The sequence below is a fragment of the Hesperophylax consimilis genome, chromosome 5 (assembly GCF_061612785.1).
Source record: "Hesperophylax consimilis isolate HC1 chromosome 5, BYU_Hcon_1.0, whole genome shotgun sequence".
Lineage (NCBI taxonomy): Eukaryota > Metazoa > Arthropoda > Insecta > Trichoptera > Limnephilidae > Hesperophylax > Hesperophylax consimilis.
In genome coordinates this window covers 6500265-6519963 of record NC_142840.1, presented here as the reverse complement: position 1 = coordinate 6519963, position 19699 = coordinate 6500265, and positions in this window count along the sequence as shown.

The following is a 19699-nucleotide window of genomic DNA, read 5'->3' as shown; positions in this document are numbered from 1 at the left end:
AAAGAAACTCTTTGAGTTTCAAATATGAAGGCAGCTTGGTAGGAGACTGAAGTTGTTCGAATGCGCATCTTGTAGGTGAATCTAATTTTGACAGAATTAAATAACAAAGCACGAAGTCCCAATTATCTGTTGGGAGATCCAATTCTTTTAAAATTGTTAAATCCTCATTAAATACATCGAACACGCGACGGAATTCAAAAGGATCGTTGGGCGGAAAATTTAAATTCAGCATTTCCCGCCAACACGTAAATGCGAGTTCACGCGCGTTACGATAGCGCGCGATTAATCTTTGATATGCTTCAACGTAGTGAGCTCCTTGTACTGGAAATGTCCGAATTAACCCTAAAGCTTCTCCAGATAAACATGAGAACAAATACTGCATGCGTTCGATGTTGGATAAAGATTTGTTTTCATGAATCAGAGCGTTAAACATGTCGTAAAATTCGGGCCATTGCTTGACATTTCCAGAAAATATTGGAATGTTTATTTTTGGTAATTTAACGTTTGTGCACGCATTCGCGGTTTTACAATCGAGAGGCTGACTGGTTAACTCCTGGTAAATTTCGACAATTTGATAATACATCTCGTCAAAGGTTTCGCGAATTTTATCCTCATCAATTTCGTTTGTGTCATCTAAAGCTAATATTTCCGCGTGAGACGTTTCAAATTCAAGAACTATCTTTTCCAGAGTAGTATAATGCGCTAACAGTAAGTTGCACTTAGTTGCATCGTGCAAAGCGCTTTTTGCTATTTCATGTGTCTTGACTAACCTATTATTCGCTAATGTCCGTTTCCGGCGCAATGTTTGAATGGCTGGGGCCATGTTGAATAAACACGATTGGAAACGTACCCAAAAACGAAACAAAATAAATGATAATAATTTAATCTATTATAATTATATGCGCGGTAGGTCGTAAATACTCAAGCGCTAGGTACCTACCTAATTACTGTTCGAATTGATTATTATTCAAAATTTAAGAAAAATTCCACAGCATTATCCGTTTTGGCATAGATAGATTATAATCTTAAAGTTCCCTAGTTTCGGCACCAAAAATGTTCTAAGAACGAACAGGGGTTGGAATAGCCGCACTTTAAAGGGCTATTCCACACAGATAAAGTATAAATGAATTATATGGCTTGTGACAGGCGATGCAAAAACACAATACATAACGTTAATTCACAATCAACTTACCGGTGAAATGATGGTGAAATCTGCATAAGCCTCATCTGTCAACACTGGAACGGGATTGTCGTTCGTTATCACTCGTTATTTTAGATTAAATTGCGATAAAAAATACGTATTACGATTATTCCGATAACACAACCGGGGATCGATATTGACAGGACGAACCGTTTTTGTGCAACTGGCTCGGCTCACGGCTATCCGTCGTTTTAGCTGACTTGTGCGAATTTAAACTACACAGTTCAAATTCTGACGATACGATTGGTTAGTACACGGCCTGTCAAAAGCAATTGGCGTTACGGAACATAAATTTTAAAGGAAACATATTTCATTGCAATGTTAATAACACATTACGAGTGCGTAGTGAATTTAGTTATGTGAAGGAGATGATAAATAAAGTATGTATATTATTATATATAGTATAGTATGTAAAAGAAGAAGTTAAGAGGGAATTTTTAAACATTTTGTTAAAAAGACGACGGTTAGACGACAATTATTTACAGAAATAAAATTAAATAATATGCAATGCTTAGAATAACTATTTCTATTACATAAGGTCTTCAATTTATTTGTGAACTTTTCTCAATAGCCATTTGGTGATTTATTCAGTTTAAGGAATACATATCATTTGTTGCTATGGTCTGAAGTGGTAGTGTGTTGTAAATGTGAGGCACTATACATGTGGTGGTTCCTTGATAACTCAACACAGTGACAATTCAACACACTTTTAAAAAATAATATAAAGTCATTAGAAACGATGAATTTTTTTTAACTTAACCTAACCTAACCTAACCTACTTAACCCAGTTAATAAAGTTTTCTTTTCATCACTTTCCATGACTTTATATAACGTTTAAAGATGTGATGAATTACCATTGTTATGATTTATCCGGTCACCACATGTGGTGACTTTGAGCAAAGGTTGTTGTATACGTCGATACCAAAAGTGTCCCTCGTAAACAATTATTAAAAAAGTATTGTTCGTTTCTGAATTCTGATTTCTCACCTGGCGAAAATGAATCTTTGTTCTACACTTAGGACAGCGCAAATTTAATATTAATCAATATTTTGTAATTAAACTTGTGAATTTTAGGCTATATATTTTTTATATTTACAATTGTAATTTTATGCGGGGTTTTAAAACTGTACGTAGACACAAAGCTATAAATGTTGACGCTATGCCTCTTACGCCATTAATACAAAAAACCCTGCCAGTACAATAAGTCTGTTAAAAAATGTATGAAATTGATATTATTTGCTTTGAAATGAAATCAAATAATAAACTAATCAAGCTGATATGGAAAGAAGATCAAAGCTTTGCTAGTGTACGGTCTAAATCATTTTACTGCCAACCAAACAAGAAATTTTAAATAAATAATAAATAAATAAATAAATAATTGTTTATTCCAGAATGTGGGGAGGTTAGTGCAATCCCACACAATCCATAAAATATAACTACAATGTTATATACAGAGATACAATTAAGTACAAATAATTTAAAATGTAAGTTTGATAGAGCAAATAAAATATAAGAAAAAGTAAAAGGAACTATATAGAATGGAGAGTGTTAACATAAAACATTTAAATATCTTGTAAGCTTATCATCGGAGCGATAATTATGGGGGCCAATATTTTTCTCCAATGTTTTTCGATGCTCGATCCTGAGGTCTGGCGGGATTCGATGATGAGGATGTTTCTGGAGTTATTGATCCTTCCCCTCGTTCCGGCTACCCTGGATCTCATTAGGGCAGCAAAGCCGGGAACTCTTCCCTCCATGAACATCGAGGAGGCACTGCAGTGCCTTGGAAGTCCAAACATTATGCGGTAGGCATTATTGTATTGAATCCGAAGCCTTTCCATGGTTCGCTTTTTGAAATTGGCCCACAGCTCGCAAGTATACAAGGTAGTGCAGAAAGCTGAGAATAGCGTCCTTTTCACCTGCGGGCTGCAGAGTCGAAATCTTCGACTGAGCATGTTACTTTTTATGCTCAGTGCTCGCCTCTGCCTATCGATGTCGTCGTCATCCGTTAAGTTGTTGGTGATGATATGCCCTAAATATTTCGTTGTTTCTACTATTATAAGAGGTTCTCCATTTAAAAACGCTGGGGGAATCTTTTTTGGTCCTTCTCTGTATTTGACGACCAGCAGTGCTGTTTTTTTCGCGTTATATAACATGTTTGTTTCGAGTGCGTATTCTTCGCAGATCTTCAAGAGAATTCTTAGTCCCCTTATTGACGGTGCCATCAGCACCATATCGTCTGCGTAGCTCACGTTGTTGATGCATTTTCCTCCAATATGGCAGCCTACCCCAGCGTTATTTAACCTGTGAGTTAATTCATCCATATATATGTTGAACAGTACTGGGGACAAACAACCTCCTTGTCTGACCCCACTCTTTAAGAAAAAGGGTTCTGAGAAACCATCTTTCCATTTAACGAAGTTTTCTTGTTGACGGTGCCATGTGTCGAGAATTCGTACTACTTTCCATGGTAGACCTCTTTCTTTTAGTTTGGTCCACAATAATGGATGGTAGACTCTGTCGAAGGCCTTACTAAGGTCCAGAAAGCATGCGTAAGTTGTTGTTTTTCTCTTCCTGTAGTATTCCAATGTCCGTTTTACGCAGAATATGGCTGAGTCCGTGGAGCATCCTGTTTTAAAACCCATCTGATTGTCTTTCGTTTTCAATTGGAGTCCGACTTGATCTAAGAGAACTCGTTCAAATATTCTGGCGGTGGCGGTGGCGATGGATATCGGTCTGTAATTTTCCTGTAAAGTTATGTCTGTCAGTTTAGATTTTACTATCGGTATATGAAATTCAAAATAAATGAAATTCAACTTTTAAATGAAACTTATATAAATGAAATTCAACTTTTCCCATTTCCTAAGTTTGTATTTATTTTTATTTTAAGACTTTCGTCTTTCATTTACATGATCTAAAGTTCTATTATCTAGGAGATAGCTAAATAAGGGATGGGGTGGCAACTTACCAAAGGGGGGCAGATACTGATTGAATTCTTGGAATACTCTTCGAGTGAACATGGGGCTGGAATATAATTAGTTGATAGGTGAAATAATACGTAACGCTCTGGACTATTCCACTTCATTCGTATAGTTTTTGTATTATTTTTTTATACAAGTAATCGATTCTTAACATTCTTTCTTTTCCTTTGTAAATATTCAATGAAGTTTTTTAAAAATACTGTTGATTATCGTCTTCATATGTACTTACAGAGAACTTAAAAAACTACACTTCATTGACTAAGAATAGCGAAGCCCTATTAAACTCGACCATTCATATTTCATTTGACTGTAATTTTTTTCGTTATCTTCCTAATATAAGGGCTTTCTTGGATACTACCTTATTACCAAGTCAGCACAAACTGTAAAACTGGAATTATCAATATTACGGTACTTAATGGCTTTAAGAAAGTTTGAAAATGAATTGTCATTGAGATGGTGACTTCTTTGGACAAATTATATTATTATTTCATATATTATTATTATTGTTAGTTAGATACTTATTTATGAACCTACCAAGAAATCTTACGATTTAAGAGAACATTTTAGTTTTGATTTATTAGATAAGTGAAAATTAGAAACCTATTTTTTTAGACGCGGGGTCTGCTGTTCACAGAACTACTGGTGTAGGCATTTTTTTTGTTTATTGTTTAGGCACAAAACAGTGGTATCTGGGATAAAACATAATCTGTTTTGGTAATCGAAGTGTGAAGGTAATCATAAACGTAAGTTTTTCAAGGAACCAACTGATGACCTCAGTGTCAGTACGGCAAACTCTTTGGCTCTGAACACTGTGTGCGTAATAGGGCGGAGTGAAAAAACTTTTTTTCAAATTTCGTGTTTTCTATATTACCAATGGGTGCCTTGGTAGTAACCTATAAAGTACACAAAATATCATCAAATTCCAACTTCATCTTCAGGTGGCGCACTGACCCTAAAGTTCTACAAAAAATGGTGTTTTTTCAGATTTTGTTAGTAAATAAGCGCATCATCTAATCCAGCTTAAACGTCACAAAATGTATTTTAGTTTTAGCCATCTAACTTACTCCTCTTCCCCCCACCCTTTGACACTATTTTGCGTAACAACAGCTGCAGTTAATCAGTAATTAACAGACATAAAATTAATTAACAGACATTAGCACGTTCGTTGGAACAGCTGCGAAAACTTGATTGTGATTTCTTTGTAATATGCCTAAAACAAGAAAAAATTCAATGTGTTCTATGTTTGGTGGCCCAGAAAAATTAAAAGACAATGTGTTGCCAACTTATTCGGATGTAATAAAGTATTATTTGTGGATTAGAAATGACTTGCAGTGGTTATCAAATGGAAAAGATCCTTCTGTGAAAGATATATGTGAAATAATTGCAATTGATCTAATTACGTTGTGGAATAAAGCGTCTATTCCTATTGTAACTGAACGTCAAATTGTAACTAAACTAACCCGGTATTATCACAAGTACAAATGCTTGAAATGTCGAGTACCTAAAAAGAAAACTGAATTTTATGAAGATGCAAAAAAAAAACTCTTTGATATTGCTGTTTGCAAGTGCATTTGTGTCGATTTTTGTAAATGTTTAGTGAAAATACCCAAGAAGGAGCTTAGAATTCCTGCAAGATCAGAGAAGTACCCGCAAAATGCATATCGGCTCAAAAGATATAGTGGCATCCAAGGCTTTGGAGCGTAGGCAATTACGACTGATGAGGCAAAATAAATTACTTCAAAAACAGACTGTTGAGAAACCTCTGAGCCCCTCACCAGAGACTTCAGAGACCTCGGATGATAGTGTAAGATTATCAGACAACAATCAAGATCCAGACTTTTATACACTTTTTCCGACATACTCCACGCCATCCACATCGAAATCACAAACAAATCAGATGAGGCATCAATTAAAAAATCTTGCCACTGCCTGTGACAGGACTGGTGTCTCCGACAGATCAGCATCAACCATTGCCAGTGCAGTTCTTCAAGATATTGGTTTTATTTGTAAACAAGATTTCTCAAAAGTAATAGATAGAAGTAAATTACGACGCGAGCGCCGAAAAGTTCGAGAAGAGTTGCAAAGAAGGCAGATTTCGAGCTTCGGGAGTTCTGACGGTAAAATAAGTGGGTTATATTTTGATGGTCGGAAAGACAAGACCATTGTGCAGGAAAAACATGATAACAAGTACCACAGGAGAACCATTACTGAAGAACATATTGTTTTGCTCTCCGAGCCAGATTCTCAGTACATTGGCCACGTCGCGCCTCCTTCTGGAACCGCTAATTCTAATAAGGATTCAATTGTAGAATTTTTAAATTTGCACTTCGGAGATTTATCAACCATTGTAGCCATTGGATGCGATGAAGCGGCTGTAAACACGGGCTTCAAGAATGAAGCAATCGCATTGATTGAAAGACATTTAAATAGACCATTACACTTGTTTATATGTTTGTTGCAATTACCACTGCGTCATCTTTTTAATACTTTGGATGGCAGTACTTCAGGTCCCAATACGTTCGCAGGAGTCATTGGCAAGATGTTACAGCACTCTGAAGACCTCCCTGTGGTGAAAATTGATAAAATTACGACAGTCTTACCCGATATCGAAAATTCTAAGCAATGATCAAAAATATCTGTATGAAATTTGTCAAGCTGTAACACAAGGCAGCGTAAAAACTGATTTGGCTAATAAGCAACCATGAAAGCTGGCACACTCTCGTTGGCTAACCTGTGCAAATAGAATATTGAGACTATATGTAGCAACAAAGTTTCCAACTCATAGTCTGGTTGAGATTGCTACGTTTGTGATAAAAGTGTATGCGCCAATATGGTTCACCATAAAAACAAAACCTTCATGTAAAGATGGTCCGAAACATGTCCTTAGTATGATAAAAAGATGCGCCTATTTAAAATATGAGCTGAAAACAATTGTTTTTCGAATAATCGAGCGGAACTCTTTCTTCGCTCATTCTGAAAATATTTTATTAGCGATGCTACAAGACGAAAGACAGCATATAAAAGAATTAGCAGTAAGAAGAATTCTTAAAGCCCGACAAAATGCAAAGGAGAAAAAAGGAAGGACATTCTTGACTCCAAAACTAAACTTCGAAGCCAACGATTATTATGATTTGATAAACTGGAAGACGGAAAAAATATTCTAGCCACCATTCAAAAAAAAATACGGTGACAGTGAATTATGGGACAAAATTATGAGCGAACATATAAATATCCGGGTTGAAAATTTTCCCTGTCACACACAGGCTGTGGAGAGATGTGTGAAGCTGGTCACTGAAGCTAGCTTGGCTGTTTGCAGAAGTACAGCACGCGATGGATATATTTGAGCAATAATAAAATCGAGAAAAGAAATGCCGAAATTCGGAACAAAATTACTCTGGAATTCAGGGAGCTACCCCATACGCATATGCCACGACTGAAGGCTGAAATGATCAAAAAATATATATTTTCTTAATGTTCCTTATATTTTAATGCAAATAATAAAGTTAAATATGATAATAATTTTGTTTTAAATTTTTAAAAAATTTCTAGAATCGATCATTTTTTCAAAATTTCAGGTCCTCTGCGCCACCTGAAGATCATATGTCAAAAAAAAATAAAAAATATTTTTCAACAGCTATTTATCTACAGCAACATTAAATGATATAGGGTTTTTGAAATTCGAAAAAAAAAAATTTTCGACCTCTTTCACTCCGGGCTAGTGCGTAAGTCAAATGTTCATTTTGTTACGCAAATTATTATGTACAATAATATTTTTGTTTTTTAGTTTTAACTCGTGTCAATTTGGATATGAGTGCTATGGTGAATGATACTCTACCAATCACCGCTAAGAAGAGTTTTTTTTAATTTGTCTATAGCCATATGATTATTATTAGATATTAATAGCTAGAATTCTTCATCTTCGCTTCTTATTCCCCTCCCCAACTTCCATCACCCTCACTACAAATGATGCCAATAGGCCAATAATGCCAACTGGCAGTGGGCAAATAGGGCTTGTGTGAGGTATCATGTAAGAAATTTTATCATTTTAATAACTAAGCAACTAGAAAATCGTTACAAAATCATTTATCATGCTCTCAAATTGTTTGACTACCTCGAACTACACTTTTCTGCCATTTTAAAACTATACAATACCGAACTCAATGTTTTGAAAATAATATTCTTGGCAAAAATATTTTCATAGAATTTATTAAAAATGTTTATTACCAGGACCATTCCTCATCGGGCGCAATTAGAAAAATCTGCTCAGGGCGCCGAATTACTGAGGCGCAAGGCGCTGATAATATTTAACACCTTACACATCGCCCTTGAGATTATTTTTCATAATAATGTTTTGTAGCGCCCTTCGTGACAGCCGGACGCGTCCTAACGCGTCCTAACCGTCAACCGCTTTGTGTTTTTTTAGCATTTTCAAGGAAAATTAAATTATTTTTAAATCAATCAATCAACATTTTATATAAACTTATCAACCATTTATAAGAACTTTATAATATGTGATTTGAGTGCAATGTGTTAAAAGTGAATATTTGGATATTTTGCTCAAAATATTGGACATTCGGAAAAAACGTTGATCGTTAAACGCACCCCAGATGTTTTCTATGGAATTCTCAAAAACTCTGAAGGGCCTAGCAAGTGTTAGCAAGCTAAGCCCAGGGTGATTTACTATCCCGACCATCGCCTTTTATTGCGGGCAGAATGCACTGCTTCAATAATCACCAGGATGGACTCGCCGAACGTCTATGTGAGGTGTGAGCGCTTTATTAGCAGCAGAAACATACCTACCTCGTGCTGGCACTGTTGGTGGACGCGGTGGACTCTTTTGCTGCAACAGCTGGTCCAGTTTCTTCACCACCTAGGATTCTTGCTGCAGAGTCTCCATCTTCTATCTTCGTGTCACCTGTTCCTGTACTTCATTTTACTTAACTTTACTTCACTTTATTTTTGTAATATTTATATTTTTTGTAATACCTGCATCAACTGTAAAGCGCCCCTGAGGTGATATTTCACAAAAGCGGCGCTATACAAATTGTCCAATAAATGTCAAATAAATAAAAAAAATTGCGCTACACAAAATAACAGATCTTCCAAATATTATTGATTACAGTGTTACATTGATAAGGGGCGGCAAAATTTTACTCGCACCAGGTGCCGTTTGGTTTTGGGCCGGCCCTGCTTATTATCTATTTTGTTTTAATATACCTAAAATATTGAATATGAAATCATGATTTCATATTTCCAATGATTTTCCAAGCGATACCATTTGTGCCAGGTGAAGCGATTTCATGAAAATCACAAGCTTCACAAAGGAGTGTGCGATATCTACATTTTTATTTACATTCGCCTGACAATTCCGAGTCAATTCCTGCCATGTGAAAAATACTGAAATGCCAAGTAAAATACAAGAAGACCAAAAAAATTCAAAAAGAACCACCATAATAAGCATATTTCCTCGACTGCTGAAAATACGGTACACCGCTGAGTGATCTCTCGCCACAGAACTACATCCTCTTCCTGCGTTTTGTGCTATTTATCTACACAGAATCAAAATAAAATTCAAGCACTACGACACTTAGCAACAAAGCAGAACCAATTCAATACATCTCAAGTAATATTTCGTATATCTTAAATAACCCTTTTTACTAATTGTTGTCTTTGTAGTTGGTTGAATATTCTTTTTTACGATATTACATATTGCCATTGCCACGGTGGCAGCCATTTTGCCTATCCCCAGAGGCGGCACTGAACGAAGTACGCTTTTTATGGTGATATTTCTTTTGAAAATGGTGTTTGAAACACTAAAGTTTCGATTTGAAATGTTGGGTGATTTTATTTTTTAATTTGTAGCAACGAATTTCAAGCGTTCTAGATATAAAAGCTCACTATGCCAATCAATACCTATTTATTATAATGGTAAAAATAGCTGGATTACTTTTGAATATGAAAATTTAGAATTGGATAGGGTTTTTTTTATAACAATCGCGTATTGTTAATCTTCTATATACACAAATGAATGTATCTTTCTTTGTCCTCCAAAGACTCGAACACTACTGCACCGATTTCGCCAAAAAATATTAATGATCGTTCTTTAGTATCAGGACTATTGAGAGAGTGGTTTGAATAGTAGAAGAAGTTGGGGATGCCCAAAGAAGACTTAACGAGTCCAATTTAAGTCAATATATTATAATTTAGTTTTTTTAGTAACAATGTGGTATACTGGAGTGAATGGTAGAACATGTCGGGGTCGCACAAGAGAGACTCAACGCATTATCTGTGCACTGGAATGAGACGAATAAAAGTCTATATAATGTGATTTTTTAAATTGTAACAAATTGGCATACAGTAATGAATAGGGGAAGTAGAGCACGCATAAGGAAGATTTGACACGATCAAGTGAAAAAAAACTTATAAAAAAATAACTTTTGAAAATCTTATTTTATTTCCACCTTAAAAATAAAATGCATAAAATTAGTTTTCAGGTACACTAGATTTTCAGAACCTCTGAACATTACTTCAAAGCATGCATAACCTCGAACAACGCCGGGTACGTCAGCTAGTTATTTTTTTTTAATTAATTGCTTTTTAATCGTCTGTTCCCGAGATTCAGAAATATTCTCTTACATTGAAAACATTAAGGAACAATGTATCTAATTTCAACGTTCATTTTCGGGTTTAGTAAAAGTATTATTCAAGTTCTGTTATATCATTTTAGGCTAGTTGCTTGATAGAACTGAAATAATAACAGAACTTGAAAAATCTTTCACAAAACTTGAAAATTGAAGATTTGTTCAAATTCTCCGAAACAACCCATCCTAAGAGTATTATGAACCTACCTAAGTATTAGGAATTGATTTTTATTAAACATAAAATTCTACATAATACAACAGGTAGTCAGTACCTAGAACAAGCCATATATCATCTTGTCATATTCTAGACATTATGGATTTTCATTTTTATACTCAATATCTTGTTCGCAATAACGTTCCAAGCTTGTAAACATCTCGTGGTACCAAATTCATGAAATAAACACATATGTGCAAATTGAATAATGCAAGAACGTTTTTCTATTCGCAGAAAATAGGATTTTAGAGATGAAGGCTATTTTCCTCTATTGATTTTTCCCTTGAAATTTTTTAATCTTTTCAAATGCTTTCATGTAATACTGCCATTGCCCGTCTCTTCGGAGTGAACGCGAGCCAAACTTTCACCCGCTTTAAACTAAAAGCCACGGCTCGCCACGTGATAAAGCTAATTTATGACCACATTACAATTGTAAACAAAATGGCAAAAAGTAAAATAGCCATTCCGAAATGCGCCAGTGTCCCCTCTCGCCCTAAATTATCCGGCGGAGTCAAATGACTTTCGGTTTCATATTATAAAAGCCCGCCGCTGATAGCTCCGTTTTCACCTCTCCCTCTTTCTAGTACAGTAAACGTGTAACAGAAAGAGAGGTTTCAACGGAGCTTTCAGCGGAAGAACGAATTCGGTGCGTAGAGGAAGATGTCGCCGGTAGGGGAGACTCGGGCAATATGGATTAGTGGGGAAAGGTGATTTGTTTTTATTTGATTAAAAGCAACAAATTTCACGACACCAATAAACGGGAAAGACATCGAATAACAGCATTAGGGGTTTTCTCATTTTGAACCTTGCTAATAATATATAAAAGCCAATTGAAGCGTTTTGGTACCAATTTTTATTTGTAATAGGTAAATAGAACACGCTTTTAGTCTTGAAACTGGCAAATAATTTGGGTATAAAAATTCAGTTTAACATTAAAATCCTTGCTTTATCTTCTGCATTCAAACTAATTTATTTCTTTATCGTCTAATAAATTGTATATTTTTATAAATTAACTATTGCTATTGCTTACAAAAAAATGTTCAAAGAAGCGAAGTTAGCAGTCCACAATGGAGTGCTGGTACTCACCCTGATGTTTGGAAGTGAGGCATGGAACTGGCAAAGAAAGGAAGAACGTAGATTGAATGCTGTTGAAATGAGATCCCTGAGGCGTATGTGTGGTAAAACCATGTTTGGTCGTGCGAGGAATGTGGAGATCCGCAAAGAGTGCAAGGCGGATGTAAGCTTAGTGAGTAAGATTAAGAAAAGGACGCTTAGATGGTTTGGGCATACAGAGCGAATGAGCGAAAAAAGGAGTGTAAGGAAGATATATGATGTAAGTGCGAATGGTAGCAGATCGTGGACGCCCGAGGAAGACATGGCACGATCAACTGAATCAGATACTCGATTCGGGCCATGCCAAGAGTCGGAATAATAGAAGAGTATGTATGAATGTAAATGAGGCAAGGAGCGTGTGCCAGGACCAAGTTGTTTGGCGGTCCGTCCTCTTCCTACCCCTGCGGAGAAACGGCGTGATGGTTAGTTAGTCAGTTAGTTTAGAAAATGATTTAACTAAAACTTAATTTTTCACTTATAATGGCTCGATGTGAGTAGAGAATTATATTGCAGATATTTCTTTACTTATTTATGTGCCCTTTAGAAAAACAGGGCAATAACAGCAAACAGGGTAAATTATTGATCTCAACTCATTCAGATTGGAATAATACTTATTATTAAGGTTTGAATTTATTTATTTACATATAAATGTTTTTGTATCAGCCCAAATGGCGCGGATAATAAATAAAAATAAGTAATAGCAAAAAAATATATTACTGGATTTTTGAAGATCGATGCCGTAGTAGTTATAGTACCAATTTTTTTATTAAGATTATTATAAGTTATAATTTATAATGTATCCGAAAATAAATTATAAAAAAATATTATACAACAACATAAATATAAATAATTGGTTGCGGCTTATCCAGCAGTATAATCCAAATTGGTTGCTTTTGTTCGGGGGATCCAAACCCGACTGGCCTCCATCCAATTATAGTGATATATGGTCGCTGCTCTTCCGAATGGTCATTTTTACTTTCTGATAGTTCCCAATGTGTCCAGTCCGTGCATTGCTACTATCGCCGCATGCAACCCCAAAGGAATCAAAAGGGGAGAGGATGCAGTTCATTGTGAACATAATAATAATAACATAGAGTAGTTTAGTGTCATTTCACTTTAAGTGCGAAATATAATAAAAATAATAGAGATTGCTGTTTTATGGCAAAAGACAATATTCTAGATACACTTGTTGAAAATTATACTTAAAGTCCCTGTAAGGAGTAGCACTCACAAAATCTTAATATGGATACATCCTAGATATGGGGCTGCATACCACTACTATTTTAATCCTACATCCTTACATAATTTTTAGAATTCTCAAAACTTTTATCATTGGTGATATTCGATAAAAGGTACTAAGTCAAAGACGACATTGATTTCGACTCCAATCTATATTGATGGCATTTCAAGTGTGAATTATCTATTCAGTGGACAAATGGCATTTCACAGTAAATGAGAGGATCTTGCAATGTTTTTTTGTCTCTCCTTAATCATATAATTTTATATTTTCCATCACTATCTAACACATTGTAATTTTAACAAATCTCGACGGAGGGGTGTTTTATTGTAAATACGTGGAGATAATTCTTATATGGTATTTAATATGTGTCTTTTTTTATCTCAAATGAATCACAGCCTCTTAATATATTGGATCCCTGCCACCACAAGTGTCTACGCATAAATATATTATACTGGTTCTGCCATGTCCCTTCGGCTTTCACTGTTGGAAATGGTAATTTTATGACTATTTACGTCTTTTATCGAATATATGTAGTTATTTTTTACGTTGGTTTTTAGTGCAGTTTCATTGTGACAGCAAAATAAGTATCATTGATTATCAATATGATTCTACCATTTATTTAATTCAGGGAAAGATTGACTACTTTTGTTTGGGAGTCACATTTTACTGGGCACATTTGGTCTTACGAAGTCGTAATTATTCGATCACCAACATAATTTTTACAATTTTTAATTAATCTGTACTGCAGAGTTATTGTTAAGTTAGATTAGATTGTATCCATTATGTAAGTACAGGAAAGGAAGGGGATGCTGCAACATTCATCATTTGTCTACATTTTAGATACATTGACTACATCGGCTAGTAAGTAGTATCCATGTAAGCTTAAATTTATTTGATACATTTGTTTTATTTGATGTGTCTCCTTGGTTGTTCTAAACGCAATGAATCAGTTGATTTAGTGTCGTGTTTGATATCAAAGTAATACAAATCTTATCAGAAAAATATACGCTACTTTTTTCAAAGAATAACTTTTAAAAATAAAAAAGTTGTGAAATCCAGACGGTTTACACCGATTTCAAGTGCCGTGTCCATTCATTACCCCCATTGAATGTTTTTGGAACGGTTCCACGCTGATATAAAAATCAGATAACTATTTGAAACAGATATATCGTTTTGATGGGCCAATATATCGGTTGCCCGGAAGAGTACCTACTCAAAAGAACGATTCGCTGAATGAACGAGACATGAAAACCGACAAAAAAAATTGTTTACATTTGGATGTTTTTTAGTTTGTATTTCGTAGGTACTGGAGTTCAATTTCAAATGATTTTACTGTTTACATTTTCGAACAATTATTTATTGATTTTTATTTTATGAATGTAGTGGTTTTGTTCGATGGGAAGAATATGATCATCCTTAATTTTGTGCTGAGTCAGAAACTTTATTACATTGAGAAAACTTACAGATATGAAATGCTGTTAATTTAGTAAATACCTGGTAATATTTTTTCATTTTCCTATTAAAAATTGGCCTTTGTTGAGTGTATTGAAAGAGTTCCTAAAAAAGTATCAGTCAAAAGCGAATGTTTTATGAGGACGGCAGAACACGTTTTTATACAAATACAGATATTCTGTATAGTTATGATATCTTTTAGGTAAAGAAGACGCGTTCTTGATATATTCTGAATGATTAATATTTTGTAATTGTAAAAAGCATTCACTTTGTGGCTCATCATAATTTATAATAAAAACACATAAATTTGTTTTTGACCACGATAGTTTTATTTTCACTCTACCGGTTTCGGAAGATCCCTTAATGATTTAATATTCTCCTGACGAAGGAAGGGATCTTCCGAAACCGGTAGAGTGAAAATAAAACTATCGTGGTCAAAAACAAATTTATGTGTTTTTATTATAGATTAATATTTTATCAGGAAGTTGGCATAGGGTCACTTTTTTAACAGGATTTTTTTTTACTTTGTACTTACATTTCAACGTTTATAAATATCACGCTTTGACATTCACTAGAAATATAAAATATATACATGTAATTAAGTATTCTCATTCATTCAACAATAAACCTGTCATCTGTAAAACAGAAAGTAAAGACCTTGGCGTTTATGTTGATGCAGAACATATAAACTATAAATTGATAATATCCACTGGAGGGATTGGTATCATATATTTACATAACGATTGATTGACGAGTATATATACATTTATAATATTATTTAAATATTACTATTCCTCAAAATATTTACATGAAAACATATAAAACTGTTTACAATGGTTTATTCTCACTTGAATTGCTGCTCTAGTGTCCTTTTCTTGGGCAATCAAACACAGATTACGAAATTGCAAATAATTCAAATTAGAGGCATGCGTGCAGTATTGAATTGCAGTAGGTATTCTAAAATAATTATTATTCAGAAAAAACTAGAAATGTGAAGCTAGAGACAGCGAATAATTTACAATACCCTATTATTTATATTTAAGCTAACAAATAAGATGCTCCCGAAATACATGTTTAAGAATGTACATTTTAATTTCGTGATACATGGCTACTCCACGAGAAACTGTGGAGATTTTAGACTTCCAAAAACAAATTTGTCGGGAACCCAAAATAATCTCTATTTTAAAGTATTTATGATTTTCAATGAGCTACTGACAGATGTAAGCAAGCTAAAAGCCTTGTTGCTTTTCGTGGGTTATGCCTAAATACTATAAGTTTTAAATGTATTGTAAAGTGTCCTTAATATCATAGAAATAAGTTGTTAAAAGGTTTAAATGTAAATTTTGATCACAAAAAAAAGATTTCTCAGTTTATCCCACATTTTTAGGTTCTATAAATATCGCGCATTAAGACAAACTATCTCTCAAAACGTTTTTGAAAAATGGCAAAATATGACAAAATATCACTCCAGTGGATAAAACATATTCTAAACCAATTTATAAAATATCTAACCTCCAAATTCAACAATAAAATTCAATATAGATATCAATCTTTGCAACAAACAACAGCAGTAGCTAATTTAAAATTATTGCTTAGAATTTTAAACAATGACTGCACCGAACTTATTATGTCCCTAATTAATTTTAACATCCATTAAAGACGTCCATGACAAACAGTGCTATTCCCATGGACCTAGAAAGCTACAATTAGAAGCCGCGAGGTGACGGGGGTGTATGAAAATGCGAATATGTACTTAATTTTTTAAATGACGTATCATTTTTCTTGAATCATTAAATACTACAAAAAATCATAATCCGATATAACTGCATTAACAAGACAAAAAATAAATAATAATAGTTCATTATACACCACTTTGCATAAGCGCCCCTGAGGTGATGTCTCACAAAAGCGGTGCTATACAGATTAGCAAGAAATAAATAATTAAATCAATTCAAAAGAAGTAATACAAGATGGCTGCCAGGCAATTTCCCCTCATTCATGATTTGGCTTCAATGCCATTGATAGAAAATCGCACTAATGCTCTTTTCAGGGTTTTTTTAGGTCTATGGCTATTCCACATGCATAATTACAAAACAAAGCGAAAAAAATTCTATAATATTTGTCTAAACTCTAACATGGACATTTTTTCGAATTCACTCCGCATATATTTAGAAGGAACGTCATGTTGCACATACACACACATATACCAGAGTCAAGTTAATCTCTCAGAAAATAGGCGTACAGTACAGGGCCCGCAGATACTTTCTTAGGACCTCCTGTGTGGAGTTAGAGGACACAAAAATTGTTAATGTTTAAACATAGCCCAAGTCAGAAGGTTTTAAAACCGTTTGCTTGAAGAATGTCAAAGAAGCAGGTGTCTTTGTGCAAATTTCATCCGCTATAGGTGTGGAAAATATTAAAAATTATCGACGAAATTGGAAGATGTGATGTCGGTCACCTATGTGGAAACTACCGAATATCTTCTTGCCTAGGCCACGAAAAGATAAGAAGTTAGATTATTTCCAGGAAAGGAATGTCTTTCAAAGGAAGACTTCCCACGAACGACGAGACAGTTTTTTTTTTCTTTTGCAAGGGCGATTTTTCAACCGTTAATATGATTGCCACGGTTCACGCGGAGGTGAGAAAATTACCCTTGGACGGCGGACTTGTTTTATTGGCTGGCACGCTTACCGCGTAAGATATTATGTGGGCGCTATACGCTGTTTCAAATGCCACCTAAAGTTGTGGTGCCAAAAAAAAACCTGCAGGCATTATACTGAATCAGGTCACAACTTCGATGACTGCCCCAATAAGAAACAGGCCGCTAAATGCAATACATGCACTCGATTTGGCAGAATGGACGACCACGCTACTGGTGACAACAGCTGCCCAGCCCAGGTTGCTGCCACTAGTGCCCAAGTTCAGATTACCGACTTTGGCGGACAAAAATACCTTCCTCGTGGGTCATATGAACTTTAAAGTCACGCTTCATGATTTTTAAGGTACAACGAGTCATTTCTGAGATGGGATTCCATATTATTCTCGTTCAGGAGCAGTAAACTTAGCAAGGTAGCACTTGGAGTGTTGAGTTCTCAGGGGTGATGCTCTAAAGCAGGCAATCTCCGGAAGCTGGAATTTTGAATAACACTTCGTTGGTCACCCTTGTTTCTTGAGGGACTTTTTGACGATTATCAGTCCCAAGTATCCATTAGTTTGGAAATACTGAGGTTATTCTGATCTCAGTATATTTTAAATACGGTAACGATGGAGGTCCTCGCATACAACAGCTAACGCGCGCACTACATTCTTCCAAAGGACGTAATGTGATGGAAGAGGAAATAGATCGGAAAGATCGGACACCGTTGAAAAATTAACTGCGGCACAGGATCTTGTCATCTTAAATGAACCGGAAGCTTTAACCTCATTTTCAGGTGCAGGTGGAGAAAGTAATATAGACATAACTCTGTGCTCTAGGTCTATTTGCACCAACATTAAAAATTGGTGGATTCACGATGCTGCGCTAGTTAGTGAACATAGATTCATAATCATTAACCTTAAATTTAGGAGGAAAGTTCCGATGGAAACTTGGCACTTTAAAACTAAACAGGCCGACTGTGGTTTCATCGGTTGAACGTTACGCAATGAAATCATGGATTTCTATGCCGTCGCTGCTAGGGACACAGACAATTTGGGAAACTTTTTTAACGCGGCGGTGGTCAATACGGGTAGTACGCATTAGGGCAGATCAAACCCAAAGTAAAATTTAAAGACGCCATTGTGGTCGAGTTAGCTAACTTCCATTAAAAGTTCCTATAAAAGCTCTTGCAGGAATTACGGTGATGCCAGTAAGGGTGGATGTATCCCCGAAATGGAGTCCATTCTTTTGGATGATCTCCATGTTTTCCGTAGAATATATTTTTCGGGAGTTTGCGAGACAAAACGAGCTGCGTAGAGGTCTTGGGTGGAAAGTTAACCCTTAAAAAATTAATAATGCCATCGGGAAAACGGAAAACCCATCCAAACGTTATTTGACTAGCGTTACACTTAAACTAGGAAGCGGGGACGCTGAAAATACTTCCGTAGGTAAAGAACAACATCCTTCTGGTAAAAATAGTCCCCTTAGAATCATTAAGAGGTGAAAATGATCATCTTAGATAGATCAGAGGGGGATTTTTCTCCCAGTATGGAAGAGAGGCGTGTTCATTCCAAAAGATACAGATTGATTACTCTTATACCAATTCTTGGAAAAGTCCTCAAAAAAATAATCGTAACTCGCCTAGACCTGGTGCTATCGCCTCCCTGATATATACGGTTTGGATTTGTTCCGAAAAAGTCTACTGATCACGCCATTCTGGATACGTTCGACTGGGTGAAGGTTTGCTCGTAAAAGTATATTGTTGGAATATTTTTAGACATCTCTGGGGTCTTCAACAACAAGTGGTAGCAGATTATATTTTGCAAACTTAAAAGTCGGATGCACTAGTGGTTTATTTAAAATTCTGGCAGATTATTTTTCGGTTCGCACAGTATCAGTCTCCCATGGAACTACCGAGGTACCCAGAGATGTCATTATGGGATGCCATCAATGTCCGGTCTGTAGACTCACACGTTGAAATGTGCTTTTTGATGACTTGGTAGCTTACGCGGATGATTTATTTCTGAAGTCGAAAGCAAAGTTGAAGATTTTCTGAGATGTATTCTAAAATGGGGAGAAATGAACAAGTTGGCTTTCGCCCCCCACAAGATTATTGGCCTCCTGATGAAGGGTTCTCTTATTTTTACAAGAATCTGCGCAGTAAGAATCGGGAGTATCTACATCGAATTTGTTGAAAACTGTAGTAGGTTTGTTTTTGACAG